Genomic DNA, 15,261 nt, shown 5'->3' with positions numbered 1-15,261 from the left:
GGTAAGCGCCACAGATAACCTATGCAGTTAATTTTCGAAAAAGGGAACCACGAATTTGTTAACCACATTTGCGGTATGGCAAACCGTACGGCCACAAAAAAAAAAAAAAAAGAGAGAGAGAGAGAGAACATGGGCGCTATAACGTAAAACTATTTCAAGCTTTTCTATTCCAATTTATTCCAATTAATATTTCAAGGGTTTGATTGGTTTGTTCTGACAACCCCGCGGGTGACCGTCCGATGCTTAGGTCGCGGTTACGCAAATTTGACGTCAGGAGTTTGGAATAAAAATATATTGGAATAGTTTTACGCTATACGGCCCGATAAGTAATGTGCGTAGTGGAATGGTGAAAATTTGTAAAAGATATAAAAAAATTGACACTTTCTATATACTCGAGTGTCCCACAGTAGGCAACGAGTTATGATCGGTAGCTGCCGCACTTTACACGCGACTAGTGAGGTGACGCACTTTGTCAATCAAAACTGTTTGCGGTCTCAAAAGGAACATACATAGCAGTAATTGCAGGTTTTGCGCGAGGACTTGCACAAGTGTCACATATCGGCCAGTTGCCATGGTGGGTCACGGGTGTGGTTCTTTGATGCAAGAATAAAAATACTATTTGCACCTAGTCAAGCACCAAAGCTAATGTTTTCGAAAGGTAAAAATTCTTCCGTCGCTTTTCAGCTAACGTAAGTGGCCTACTACCAACTTCGTCTACAGACGAAATCGAACTGCTGGTATACCAGTTTCCAGTAGGTTACGGCGACAGGAGGTGCCTAATTCTAGGTCCTCCGTCCTACGATGGTGAAGGTAAGATACTGATTTTATAAGTAAACATTAAGTACGCACTCATAGTTGATCTGAACTGCGTTAAACAAAAGCCTGTGCAAGCTATGCGCAATCCCCCCTGATGGATCATTTTCTTGTGTTGTGCCATAGTTCCACACGGACTAAAGAAACAGCCCAGCTTTCCTACGACGATTAAAATGGAAAGTGATCCTGTCGACCTTTAATTGCCGAACTCTGTCGAGTGAGGCTAGCTAAGCAGTACTGTTCGAGGAACTATCAGACATTGTTTGGGATATCATCGGTCTTAGTGAGGATAGAAGAACTGGTGAGGCTTATACATTGCTGAATAACCGCCGTGTCATCTACTATAGAGGTTTTCCTGATAAGAAGCAATGCGGAGTAGGATTCTTAATCCATAAAGACATAGCGGGTAACATGACGAATTCTACAGCATTAATGAGAGGGTAGCAGTAGTCATAATTAAACTTAATAATAGGCATAGATTAAAGGTAATACAAGCCTACACTCCAACATCCAGTCACGATGATGAGGAAGTAGATCACTTTTGTGAAGATGTTGAATTAGCGATGAGAAAAGTGCAAACTCGGTATACAGCAGTAATGGTTGACTTCAATGCAAAAATGGGGAAAAAGCAGGCGGGTGAACAAGCAATTGGCAACTGCGGCGTCGATTCTAGAAACGCTAGAGGAGAGGGGCTGGTAGAATTCGCAGAAAGGAATAAGCTGAGAATAATAAACACCTTTTTCAGGAAGCGTAGCAACCGAAAGTGGGCCTGGAAAAGCCCTAATGGTGAAACAAGGAATGAAATTCATTTCATACTTTCTGCCGATCCCAGCATAGTGCAGGATGTAGAAATGATAGGTAGGGTAAAGTGCAGTGATCATAGGTTAGTGAGGGCTAGGATTCACCTCAATTTGAAGAGAAAACGAATAAGGTTGGTCAAGAAGAAACAGGTCAACTTAGAGGCAGTCAGGGTAAAAGCAGACAAATTTAGGCTGGTACTTGCAAACAAATTTGCAGCCTTAGAACAGAGAGATGACGATGATCGCAGGGAGAGATCGCAGGGAGAGGCCTTCGTCCTGCAGTGGACATAAAATAGGCTGACGATGATGATGACGATGACGATGATGATGATGTATTTTCCTGAGCACCATGTGTGAAATTAGGAGTCCGAATTCATGCCGCTCCAACAGAGCCCTAAGTCTTACCCATTGCACTCATGCCCCAAAGCAACGACATACACCACTCGTCAGCTGTCATCAGGTGAAAAATAATACCAATATAGAGTTAACTATGGCTCCCATATCAAGACGTAAAATGCAAATATTCCGAGTCAGCAGCTGAACCTCGACGGATTATTCAGCAGCCCGCACGCCGAAGGTGACGTTGGCCATGATGATGAATGCTCCTTCGTGGGAACGGTACAGGCTTTGCTTAAAAACGCACTGTTCTGCCTTAGCTGCAGCTAAAAATAAATATTTCTCCACAGATTTACCTCCTCTCTTACATTCAAATCCGAAAAAGTTTTGGCAAGTTATATCACGTGACCGTGGTTCTAACCGGATAGCCTTACATAGCGATACAAGTACTCCCCTCTCTGACAATGAATGCCCCTCTGCGTTTAATACGTTTTTTTCATCGATTTTCAGCCGCGAGGATCATACCAATGTACCTGATGTTGCTGATTATGATTGGCAATTCATGGAAAATATTGAAATCTTGGTGGAGGGAATTGCATGTCTTATTAATAATTTGAAGTTATCTACTTCATCCGGTATTGATATTATTAGTTCCAAGATATTAAAAAATACCATTTTTATATCCAGTAACATTCTGTACCATATATTCAAGCAGTCTTTGTCATCGGGACAGCTGCCCAATGACTGGAAAATGGCCAAAATCATACCCATATTTAAAACTGGGAATAAAAACTCCCCGGAAAATTACCGTCCAATTTCATTGACCTGCATTTGCTGCAAGATGCTCGAACATATAATTGCTTCTCATATTTATAATCACCTTAAGTCCAATAATTTCTTGTTTCGCCATCAACATGGTTTCAGGAAAGGATTATCATGCGAGACACAGTTACTCGAATTCACGACTGACCTGAACCTTAACATGAACAATAACCAGCAGACCAATTGCATTTTCCTTGACTTTTCCAAAGCATTTGATCGTGTAGCTCATTGTCGCCTTATTGCAAAATTAACAGCACTTCGAATTGACTCCTTCACTCTAACATGGCTTCGTAATTTTCTTTCGAATCGTCAACAGTTCACAGTAGTCAATAATAATATCGCTTCGTCTCCTACTTACGTTACTTCTGGTGTGCCTCAGGACAGCGTTTTGGGCCCTTTACTTCCTAATTTACATAAATGATTTGCCACTTAATGTTTCTGCTCGCTTCCGTATTTTCTCTGACGACTGCATTATTTACAGATCAATTAACAGAACTGACGACCACCTGGCCCTTCAAAGTGACCTTAGCCTAATTCATAATTGGTGTAACACCTGGTTAATGGCTTTAAACGTATCAAAATGTCAGGTAATTTCTTTTAGTCGTAAGCGTGACAACTCAAATTTTTATACAACGTCAATAATAAAGAATTGTTACATACAGTATCGTATAAATATTTGGGTGTTCACCTAACCAAGAACCTCTCCTGGACAGACAACATTGCAGCCGTTTGCGCCACAGCTTCAAAGACATTAGGTTACCTACGTCGTAATCTGGGTAATTCACCTTCCAACATCCGCAAATTGGCCTATCAGACATTTCTTCGTCCACAGCTCGAGTATGCATCATCCATTTGGTCCCCACATCCTACATACTTAATCGACATGCTTGAATCAGTCCAAAACCGAGCTGCCCGTTTCATTTCACGTAATTATAGCCATCACTCCAGCGTAACGCAAATGAAACTCGATCATTCCATACAGCCTTTAGTTATTCGCCGTAATATCGCTCTGTTATCCTTGTTTCACAAATATGTTTATAATGCCACACAATCCACACTACATATCCAGATCGCCTCGAACACGTCTCACCGATTAAATAACCAGTTCAGTTTTGCGCGCATGTACGGTACGACACATGCTTTTAACTTTTCCGCACTCCCACGGCCATTCGCTTGTAGAACAATCTGCCTGATCACATTGCTTCCGAGTCAAATCAAGAAAAATTTCGTTATCTCCTACACGAGCATTTTTCATAATAGCACTTACAAATCACTTTATCTTGTTTCTTACACTTGGCAATGTGCTTCGAACTTCTTGTGATTTTTTTTTATTCATGCATTGCTATCTCGCTCCTACGAATTGCTATCTTATGCTGCGTCTCATTTTCACTTGTATGCCCTGTATATATTATTGCTTTTTGCGTCTGTTTCCCTAAATATCCCTTCAAGAAACTCCCTGATATGTTCGTTTTTCGTGTATTTTACTTTTAGTATTGGTATCTTACGTTAAGTTTTACTCGTGTTATTTCCTTAAGTGTACCTTTATGGCCTTTCATTACTTCAGTTGTTCCTTTTTCATGTTTTTGGTAGTAATGTTGATGAGCCCTGCATTGAGGCGTATCTTTTGTATTACACTTTAGAAGGCTCTTTACTCTTCTTTCCCCTTGATTTTGTAACCCCCCTTACAAAATGCCCCCATAGGGCCTGTAAGGTATTTTAAATAAATAAATAAATAAATAAAAAATAAATAAATAAATAAATAAATAAATAAATAAATAAATAAATAAATAAATAAATAAATAAATATGCAGTTGAAGCAGATGAAGGGTGAATACAATGCTCACACTATTTCCCCCGCGCGCGGAAGCGGCCACCCTGGCCGCTGGTTATGGCGCGAATTCACGCCGTATGAAATGCTTTAAACGCAAAATATGCCCAATGCCTGTAGCGTGGCAGCGGCCGTTGCAAGGCATGACAAGGAGAGTGAAGTGATAGTTTACTGGCGAAGACCGTTTCCGAACAGTGTAGGGCCCGATAAAACGGGATTGAAACTTTTCGCGTAACCCAGGAGCTTAAACCAGGGTCCACAGCAACACTTCGTCTCCAGCGTGGAAGGAGGCGACACGGTGGGATGCACCATAGCGAGTTTTGAGGTCTTGGCTGGCATCAGTGTCCAGGCGGGTGCGGTGGCGACACCGCACAATGCGCGTAACGAACTGCTGTTGTCGACAAGGGCACGCGCACACAAGGGAAAGAGACTTCGAGGAGAGTGATCGGTTGACGGCCTACACGAGGAAAAATGGCGAGTACCCCGAAGTGCTTACCCCGTAATGCAAGGCGGTGTTGTGTGTGGAAGCGACGAATGTCATCCCAATTGGTATTGCCAGGATTGATATCATGTCGGACAGCGCTCTCTGAGGCCATTAGCTTGAGGGTGGTAGCTGTAAGTCGTCTTATGGATGCCTTCGGACGCACGCAGAACATCGCCGAGAAATTTTGACAGAAAGGTCTTGCCACGGTTGCTCAAAAATGCATGTGGGGTTCCATGACGTAAATAGATGGCTTCCAAGAAAAAGGCCGCAACCTCCTCTGTGGATCGTGAAGGTAGTGCGGCTGTTTCAGCATACCGTATCAAGTATTCTACAGCTGTGGAGATTACGGGAAGTCGATATTGGGTACGGTGCATACAGGTCGATACCAACGACTGTGAAAGGAGGTTCAGGACACGGTACAGGTTGTAGCAGTGCAGCCGGAGGTGAGGTAAGTTTTTGCGGTGCTTGTAGAACGGGCACTAAGCCACGTATTGCGCTACACTGGTTGCAAGTCTATGCCAATTGAGAGAGGCGGCTGCGGATTAGCTCATAGGTTTTACGAACACCAAGGTGACCAGCAGTGGGATCATTGTGAAAGGTCTCCAGTATCTTGGACCGAAGTGATCGGGCAAGGACAAGAACCCAATAGTGTCTTTCGGGAGGAAACACGCAGCGGTATATAATCAAATTTACGATCTTGAAGTTCTTCCACTGCTGGCGGAACTGGGGGTTGGGTGGGCGAGATCCGCGAAGACGTTCCATAATGGAGTAGCAGTAGGAGTCTTTACGTTGGCAAGATGCAAATGTATGAGAATGGTTGAATTTTAGTCGGTCGAGCGCTTCGATCGAAATAACTGCACAAGATGCGTCCTGAGGTTTGCTCGTGGAAAGTGGTAAGCAAGCAGCGTTTGAAGACGGTGGTAGGAGAAAGCGCGAGAGAGCTTTCACACTTTAGGCCACGTAAAGCCGTATTGTTGGAAACCAAGTATCCAACGATCAAGACGTCCCGTTATGTTCTTTAACGTCGCCAACCAGCACAAGGCGTAGTGATCAGCGACGACCTTAAATTGGTGGCCTTGCAGATGAAGCGGAAATATATGAACGATCGAACAACGGCGAGGCACCCTTACTCGGTAATCGCACAATTTTTCTCTGCATCTGTTAGCGTACGACTTGCGTATGCAACCACATGTTCTAGGGAATTTTTCTGACGCGACAGAAGAACAGCGCCGATACCGTGGCCGCCGGCGGCAGTACGTAGAAGAGTGGCTGTGGCGTAGACGGAATGAAAGAGCTCAGGTACGGTCGTGAGGGCACAGTTGAGGCCGTCAAAAGCAGTTAGGCATTCGTCCAACCACATAGGTAGCTCCGTAAAGAAAGATTTGATAGAGCGGCACTGCAATGGTCGCAAAGTTGGGTATGAGACGCCAGAAATGCAAAGCTAGGCCAAGGAAGCTACGGAAGTTCTGCACGTTGACACCTTTGGAAGCGGAATACAGCTGCAATCTTATCGGTGTCATACCGAATGCCCCCCTTGCTGACAAGGTGCCCGAGTACTTTGATGGTTTTGCTGGAGAAGTGGATTTTTTTTAATTATTCAGCTGAAGCACACCAGCTCAGAGGAATATCTGGACTTGGCCGAGGCACTGCAAGTGCCGATGGAAGGTCGACGAATATGTTGTCAAGCTATGTTGTCAAGCTATGTTCTCAAGTAGCATAAGCAAGTCTTCCACTTTAGGCTCCGTGGTACAGTGTCAATCATTGGCTCCAATGTTGCGGGTGTGATGACCCACTTATGGGGGCAAAGGTTCGTGTACTCAATGTTTTAACGGTTCTCTTAGGCGGAGCCTCCGAGAACCCAATTGAGGACAAAGCCGTTGGTTTGAACACACACACAAAGACTTTTAATCAAACTAAAAAAAGCTTAAAGCAAATAGAAAGAAACAGAAAGCATGCCTAAACTAAACACTCAAGCGGACATTGCGGTAAGGAACACACATAGGGCTTGCATGTGGTTAACGAGGGCGCGAGGGGCTTGCCACGAGGGCGGGGACGCGTCGCAGTCTCGACGCGGCAACGCGGTGAGAAGCTGGCAGAAGGAGTGGCGCCGGTCTCACCAAAGGTTGCGGCGTAAGCTGACCGACCGGGCGCCGGGAGCGCGCCAGCTCTGGCTAGGCGAGGTAACGCTGGCGGCTGGGTGGCACGAGCAGGCGGCGTCGACGTTCTGGCCGGGCAGCTGGCGTAGAACTCGGGCCCGTAGCCCGACTGTTCCCGTCTCGCCCACGGGCACGGAAGCTCGAACGCCGGCCTCGGGCAGCCGGCGGCACGGCAGACGGGGGTGGCGTTCTGGCCGGGCAGCTGGCGTAGAACTCGGGCCCGAAGCCCGACTGTTCTCGTCCTGCCCACTGGCGCAAAAGCTCACCGGCCTTGAGGAGCTGACGGCACGCTCAGGTAGACGGGCGACGCACAGGAACAGGTTGGCAGGAGGCCCCGGTCGGGTGAAGTCCTGGTGGGCTCGGGTCCGGAACCCGACGGCCCGTCTTCAACGCCCGCTCCGGTGGTTGACCTCCTCCTGCCGTCGCTTCCTGGGACTCTCCTGGCGTCTCCCCGGCGTCTCCCTGAGTGTCCTCTTCCGTGTCCCCTCGTTCTGCCAGCGTACTACGCTTTTCCTTTGGTCTGGCCGATTTGGCATTTTCGGATTGGCTGCCCGACGCTCCGTGGTCTTTCTTGATTGGTGAGGCTTTTCTTCTTTTTGTTGGCTGTCATGCGCCGCGCGTTCTCGTGCCGGATACTCTTCGGCGTCGTTGTTTTCCTTCTTAAATTCGTCGTTAAGTTCATCGGATGTGGCAAAGGCAGTTTCTTTCTTGTCGGCTTCGTGCACGGGGATCTGCCAGTAACAGGAGCGTAGATCAAGGCTGGAGAAATACTCCGCGCCTTTTAAGAAATCTAGCACATAATCAATTTGGGGCAATGGATACACAAATTTCCGGGTTATGTTGTTCAAGGCACGGGAGTCTACGCATAATTGAACCAACCCATCTTTCTCACGCACCAAAACGACAGATGACGACCAAGAGCTTGAGGAGGGAGGGATAATACTTCGTTTCAGCATGTCGGCAACCTGGGTGTCGATGATCTGGCGTTTGGCGGAAGAAACGCAATATGGGCGACGGCACTCGATGTAAGTTACATCTGTGCGTATGCGATGAGCCGTCGCAGAAGTCTGTGCCAGAATATGAGAATGCACGTCGACGGAGGCTTTTTGCTTAAATAACAACACAACGCCAGTAGGTCCTCCGTCTGCTGTGACGTTAGATCGGTGCTGGTTGCACTAGCGAGAACCGAAGCAGGAACCGCCTCTGGAGCTGTGGGTGGTTGTGCAACAGCAGTATTGAAGGTAAGCACAGATACAGGCTCAGTGTAGACGACACAAATTATAACAGCACCTTTAGGAAGCAATTTTGGCTCATTGGTTGGGCTGAGTACAGCCAAAGTGACCGTGCCGTTGGTGAAGCGAACAAAGGTGGGTGTTAATGCAATCTCCTTGGATAGGCAACGGCCTGGCAGTACAACTAGAACGTCGCCTTCGGTGATGTCAGATTTAACTACAACAAGTTGGCGGCCAGATGGCATCATATAATCGCCTGCAGTTGCTGCACGCCGTTTCAATAGTCGGTCTCTGTCAAGTTAACGGGGCACTGTCAGTACGAGATGAAAGCAGACGCGGAAGAGAAAGATTTCTACCCTAGAATGATTATACGAGCACAGGAAGTCACCGTGGCCTACTGAATATGGTGGCGTATTCCGTCAATCGAAACTCCATCGCTGCACTGCGCTGACGGCCAAATAACAATTTGCACCACGTAGAAGAGCTCAGTTGTAAGGTGCAGTAAACTTGCATAGACGAGCGCATAAATCCGCTTGATGAATAGAAATAACAGCTCTCGTATCAATCAATGCTTTCACTGGCACGCCTTCTACACACACTATTAAAGTATTGGCCGTGCACTCTGGAGGAATTGTAGTCTGTGCGAGCCATGCAGCTTTCCCTCCCAAAACTTTACCATAAAGTTTTCCGATCGGTAGTCAGGAGTGCATGTGGCCGGTTCCAGGGGCGATGTCGAGCGTCGGAGACGGGAGGGCGAGGGGCGGTGCCCTGGACGGAAGCTGCAAGGCGTTCCGGGACTAGGAGGAGGAGAAAATGAGCGCGGTACAGGCCGGCGCTGGTAATGGCTTGGAGGAAGCAGCAGTTCTCTTTCACGAACACCGTAGCCACGATGTTCGTTCTGTTGGCGTTTGCCACAAAACTGTAATATAAGCCTGCGAATACCGCAACAATAACAAATTGGGTGGGTCGAACACCAGCTAGTGTAAAATGCATGGGCAGGTGTGCGGGGTGCTGGAAACATCAGATGGTTGAGAGCAGGAGCAGGAGGCGCAGTCTGAACGAAGACAGGTTGCATAGCAGCAACGTGCGCCTACGAGGTCGGCGGCGTAGAGGGGCACAGCTAGGAGCGCAGGTCATGGGGGACAGTTCCTTTTTGATGATGTCGCGCGGGCAGAAACCGAAGGTTGAGGTTGAGTGATGGGAGGAGTCAGCACGAAAAGCGCTTGGAGCTCTTCACGTATGAGAGCCCGAATCAGCGTGCGCAGGTCCGTATCCGAGGAAGGACGCGTGTCTCAGCCATCAGGCCGTGCACGGATGGCATGCAGTGCGTCCAGGTGATGGCAACTCCAGATGACATCGTCAACGGTATTCGGATTCTTGATCGCCAGTGCGTTGATGCGGCGTGTCTAATGCCCCTTAGGTTGTGACGAACACGATCGGATTCCCTCATGGTGGAGTCAACATGGCGACAAAGGGAGATGACGTCTTCGATATAAGAGGTGTATGTTTCCCGGGAAGTTCCATGCGTTCATCAAGCTTGTTCTTGGCGACCTCCGAGCCTACGTTCAGCGTGTTGAAAATCAGCCTAAGTTCTACCCAGTCAGGCAAGGTGCTCTCGTGGCTAAAAAAACAAGTCTTGGCAAGGTCAGTGAGGTAGAAGGCAACGTTTCGAAACTCGTGAAAATCATCCCACCGGTTAAACTCACTCACTCGGTGGTAATTTTCCAGCCAGCCATGAACGTCGTCGGCACGAAGGCCAGCGAAGATGGCTGGGCCGCGTTGCCCAGTGCTGATGGTCCATGAGGAAGCGGCCAGTTGGAAAGAGGCGGTGACGCCTGAGCCTCCTGGTGGCTCATGTTGAGGCATTGTGGCGGGGAGACGGAGCAAGCGGAGACCTCAACAAAGCCCCAGGGAAACTTGAAGTCTCAGAGGACGAAGGGATTGACAACAACCTCCACCGCTTGCGAGGCAGCTGTTATACCTCGACGCTTTATTCAGCAGACCGCGCGCTGAAGATGACGCTGGCTAAGATGATGAATATATGCAGATGGAGAAGATGAAGATTGAATATAATGCTCACAATATTATGACTTTGCAATCCCAACAGACAGAAAAAGCAGGGATATGAAAGGCAGAGAAGTCAATCAGATGGGCATCCAGTTTGATACCCTAAGTCGGTTGTAAGTCCACAGAAGGAGGAAAACAGAATGGGGAATGAATGCTACGCGTCCGCAGGATGATGCACTGCAAAACTAGATTGGCTCTTCAATTACTGGTCGGGGAGAACATTTTTTTTTATTCTCGATTTTAGGTTAACAAAGACGCGGAACAAGTAGATACTATATTGATTCATGAGCACATTTGCAATGGCGGCATCCCGTTCCTGGACCTGCTAGAGGAACGGTCTTCATGTTGGAGTTGGAGTTGGAGTTTATTTCACCACAGTGTTTCAATGTTTACATATTCATAGATGAGGCAAAGATAGAATGTGTGGTGTGGAATGCGGGAAAAAAATGTGTTGTGTGCTTCTCTGTGTACAGAACGCCTACACATTCAAGCAGACACATCGACTTCGAATTGATTCACCGCACGTCTAATAAGCGTTCTGTCGTGACTTCACTTGTAAATCGTGGGGCGGAAACGTGTTCTGACACGGCCACCCTAATAACTGAGGTAAAAAAAGATAAAGACGACCTCAAGCGGGATAGGTACAAAGAGTATTTTATTTACAGCCCCTCAAAGCAACTTTCAGAGTCAACGGCAAACAGAAGCATCTATAATGCAGCCCTTGCAAAGAAGCGTGCAGCGATGTCCTGTATGGCGGGGACCAGTGACGCTCTCGTGGGCGTTTTTTGAAAACAGAGCGTGTAGTGCACGTGCTGAGCACCAAACGGAAACAGGGTCAACGTTAAGGAAGCTTTGCCCGAACGCACGTTTATTCGTGTTGAATACAGCAGAACATACTCAGCTCCATCAATCTGTCAATATTGCTGCGACAGAACATCTGTTTAGACGTATGAAACAGCACCAGAATCACATCAAGGATGGGCCCACGTCAACAAACGCTTCAGAGGAGCACGTGCAGGATTCTAGATTCCCGGCTTCCCATTAGTGCAGGCTTCCCATTAATTTCCGGCTGCTCAACTTGTCAAGAAAGCCGTTTCGCGTGTACTACATTGGAAGCAACCAGAAAGGCTTTCTTGCGTGGGAGCCGTTGTGCCTTGGGTCATGTCGTGCGTGAGCTCACAGCGGAGTGGCGCCGGACGATGTACGAATGATGAAGTTGAAGGGACAACCAATTTTTATGGTACCCGTTTTTTTATTGCAACTGAAAGCTTTCCGGTCACAGTGTCTAATCATGAAGTGCCTAACGCGGAAAATGCCGTGCAACTCTTTATCAGCAATTTTTTAACTGCAGTGATGATGTAGACGTTCACTGGAAGCATGGTGAAAACACTGGTAGGGGAGTGCAATAGGGATTATACGGCTGTGGTGGGGGACAGACGAAAAGCGCAGTCGTAGCTGTGAGAAAGCATTACTTTGTTTATGAAGTCAAAGTTCGAGCGATTCATGTTTTCCGAAGTGTTCCGAAGCTACGTGTTTTCATGGTTTCCTGTCCGACTGCTTTGGTCATTAACCAGTTGAGAGCGTTTTTAAGCCAAGGCAAGTTAGGTTCTCCAAAGCGAAACGATGCTTTTACACGTGATACGCAGTTCACCGTGTTGCCGTAGCAACGGGTGTACTATTATTGCAATGCTTACACCCATTTACGGAAAAAAACTAGTCGATCGCATTTTGTATATCACAGGGAGACCGCAAACTCGCAACCTGCTCGCAAACTCGCACGAGTATGACATTCGCGCCGCCATGCATGGTGGGATGCGTATGCCGCTCAATAAGGTATTTGTTTACTGCTGAGAACGCATAGAATAAAGCGTAAGCGTTTATTAACGTATTAACTGCCATTTTAAGCAATACGCATGCTGTAGCTAATAACAGCGGACTTACGTACGGTAATATCATGTACTACATCCGAAGTAACGAGATCTCACCTTCAGGCCCCACCACTTACTGGCTTGGCGACTTTATTTGCCACTTTTACGTTATAATTCCTACTTAAATAACAAACAACGGCGTGGATTCAATCACCATTAGTGACGGTCATATCATTTCCATCAATTGCTCACAACACACACTGGCCTGTTGTCAGTCCCTTTAACATTATAAGAATCGATGTTTAAAAAGATGCAGCACCGCTGTTTTCATTTTTATGGGAGAACACAAACTGAATCACTGAGAGCTGTTTACAGCCAAATTTTTCGAACTTAGGCTCCTGGTGAGCAGTGCGGTGCTCAAAACATAAGGCCACACAATCTGCTTTATTACAGCGAAACGAAACTGTGGCGCCTACACTAAACACACCAAACCACAATAATCAGGCACGCTTAGACACCAATCACACAGGTTAAACCAGTCAAGAGATTCACTCAACGTTCGTACATTCCACGTACTTCGATTATTTCTTCCTAGCAGATGTTCTTCACTACTCACGCTGGTTCAGCATGTTCAATTATCATTCTTGCTTTCCAGAGAGTATGCAGTCCAAGAAGGAAAATGAGATCGTATGGCAAGGTTCTGTCTTTTATCACATCAAGGAACGTGGCAGCGAAAGGATTAGTTTCTGATTCTTTCTTAAATGGCCTCTGTAGACCACTAAAAAATAAATACTGTGTGACAATATTCAATGAATCAATAATCGATACTTTCTGGCTTTTCACGCAATGTATAGTTTGTGTCCCGAAGAATAAATAATCATATAGTGTCGTACCTCTCCGTAGGAGGTGTGCAGGTATAAAGGTTAACAAAAGAAGTCTTTGTATGGGCACTACAAGAACATTTTCGCCGTCAGGGTAGCCATGATGTTCCGCATAATGTCCACGTTCGATAAGATCGTGGTCGCGCGCTGTATGCTTGAGATGCGAGGGCAAGCGTGCGAGGATGAGCCGAGAGGGATGGTGGGTTGGTGAGCCGTGGTCTTTTCGCGCGCGCAAGAAAGGAAGGCGGTGGAAGGCGCGCGAAGTTTTCGCGCGCGCTATGGGGTAACCGGGGAGATGTGCGCGTGCTAGGACAGAGAGTAGAACGGGAGCAGCGCTGCGCGTGCCTCCGCTTCCACTCCGGCCGTGGCTGCGCATGGCGCAGCCGCACGCTTCCTACCGTGGAGCGAATGCTCGGTGGGTTCGAAGGCTAGCCGACTTCAGATAGCTGATGGCTTTGTGGGCGCTTTGTTCTCGCACGCCTAGTTCGCGTTGAACCGAGAGCCGGCACGAATGAGAAAGTTCGCTCGCCGCTGCTGCCTCTATTCATCAAGCCAGCATTCTCACAGCGACTGTTTGCGGTCATCGAGTGAGTTGCGCTCACGTTTGCCTGTGCGCGCGTGACACCGCGATTCTTAATTTAGTTCGTTAGCGAATGCTTGCAGCAGTTAATACGGCTGATAAAAGTACTAGAATTATTTCGTATAGCTGTATAACAATTTGCTGTCGGAATCAATGCCTCGCCTTTCGGGCGAAACTGCGATTTTTTCTTGCCGTGATTCAACACATCGGGCACTTGATAACGAAATGTAGTACGGCACACTGGCATGAAAATGCACACGTCAATGACGTCACTATACAGCTTCCAAAAGGAAATAGCTTATGCTGTCTTATTCCTTTAGAGAGGATTTTGAACAGCCCATTCATTTAGGCCACAATTTCACATAAACTCCTTTGTTACAATGCGAAGTAGCTCTCTCAGATGGTGGCTACGAGCTAATTATGAGGATGGCTCCCATACTATGGCACTTACAACTAGGGCCAAGAAGTGCCCGGTACTTTTAAAACAAAGAGGAAGGGCAGAAATGCAAGACAATATCAGATTTGTCACTTCGCGTAGCACGGGTGCGCCCGCCACATGAGCGTGCCACTTGCGCTATAAAGATGCAGAAAGGGAATGGGCACATTCACAGGAGTTCATTAACCACTTCACGAAAGCTTCACATCTTAGGATGCATCGGATCGGCAAAATTTTATATTATTTCAGGTATTTATGAGTCGTATGCTTTCATTTCTTTTTTTTTACAGTTCAAAGAAACAAAAACAAAGGTTGCTCGATGTGGCTTCCAATGTCCCAAGTAGGCAAGCCGCCACTGTGCTGCCAAATGATCTACTTTCTTCTGTGCGGTAACACATGGGTTGAAATGTACGAAGAGAAATGTGCAACAAAACGGAAGAATTGAAAGAAAATTCCCTGTCGCCAACGTTTTAAGAGAAACCAAAGGAAAAGTTCGCTTTGTCACTCGGTTAATGAACAGGTAAAAAATTATGACGTAAAAGAAATAAACTACTGACAGTTGTTGTCCATCTCTTTGAATAATTCGCAATCTGCACTTGGGGGGAAAATTAACTAAGTATTTCTGCCGTAAGAAATGTGTGTAATTGTTCGGCCTCCTTTGTTAATAGGTTCGCTATGAAGTTTGGTTAGCGCCTTCAACCAAGAACTGCTGTAGTGATTCTTCGAAACCATTTGGAACTAAGAAATGCTGTATCCTCCTCATACAGCGTACTTTGCTTGATGTGGAGGAGCAAAAATTGGGCTTCGTATTCATGCGACTCGTGCTCGTGTCCGCGCGTGCGAACGCAGTGAAAGAACGAGATCGACAATTTTTATTTACGAGAGAGGCAGGGAGGTCGAAATGAGCTTGTGCGCCCTGGTCTGCTACTATGCACTAGGGAAGTGGGAAAAGCAACGA

At 46.9% G+C, this 15,261-nt stretch overlaps 1 long non-coding RNA gene across 1 annotated transcript; it reads left to right on the top strand.

Moving 5' to 3' along the window:
• The first annotated feature begins 667 nt into the window (after positions 1 to 667).
• LOC126540215 (uncharacterized) lies at positions 668 to 14,870 on the top strand. The gene is made up of 2 exons (XR_008614613.1): positions 668 to 810; positions 14,594 to 14,870. It is a non-coding gene; the product is annotated as an uncharacterized lncRNA (long non-coding RNA).
• The last annotated feature ends 391 nt before the right edge of the window (positions 14,871 to 15,261 follow it).

This window comes from Dermacentor andersoni, chromosome 2 (genome assembly GCF_023375885.2).
Source record: "Dermacentor andersoni chromosome 2, qqDerAnde1_hic_scaffold, whole genome shotgun sequence".
Lineage (NCBI taxonomy): Eukaryota > Metazoa > Arthropoda > Arachnida > Ixodida > Ixodidae > Dermacentor > Dermacentor andersoni.
Note: the sequence above shows the minus strand (reverse complement) of the source record. Positions and strands in the feature narration are given on the sequence as shown.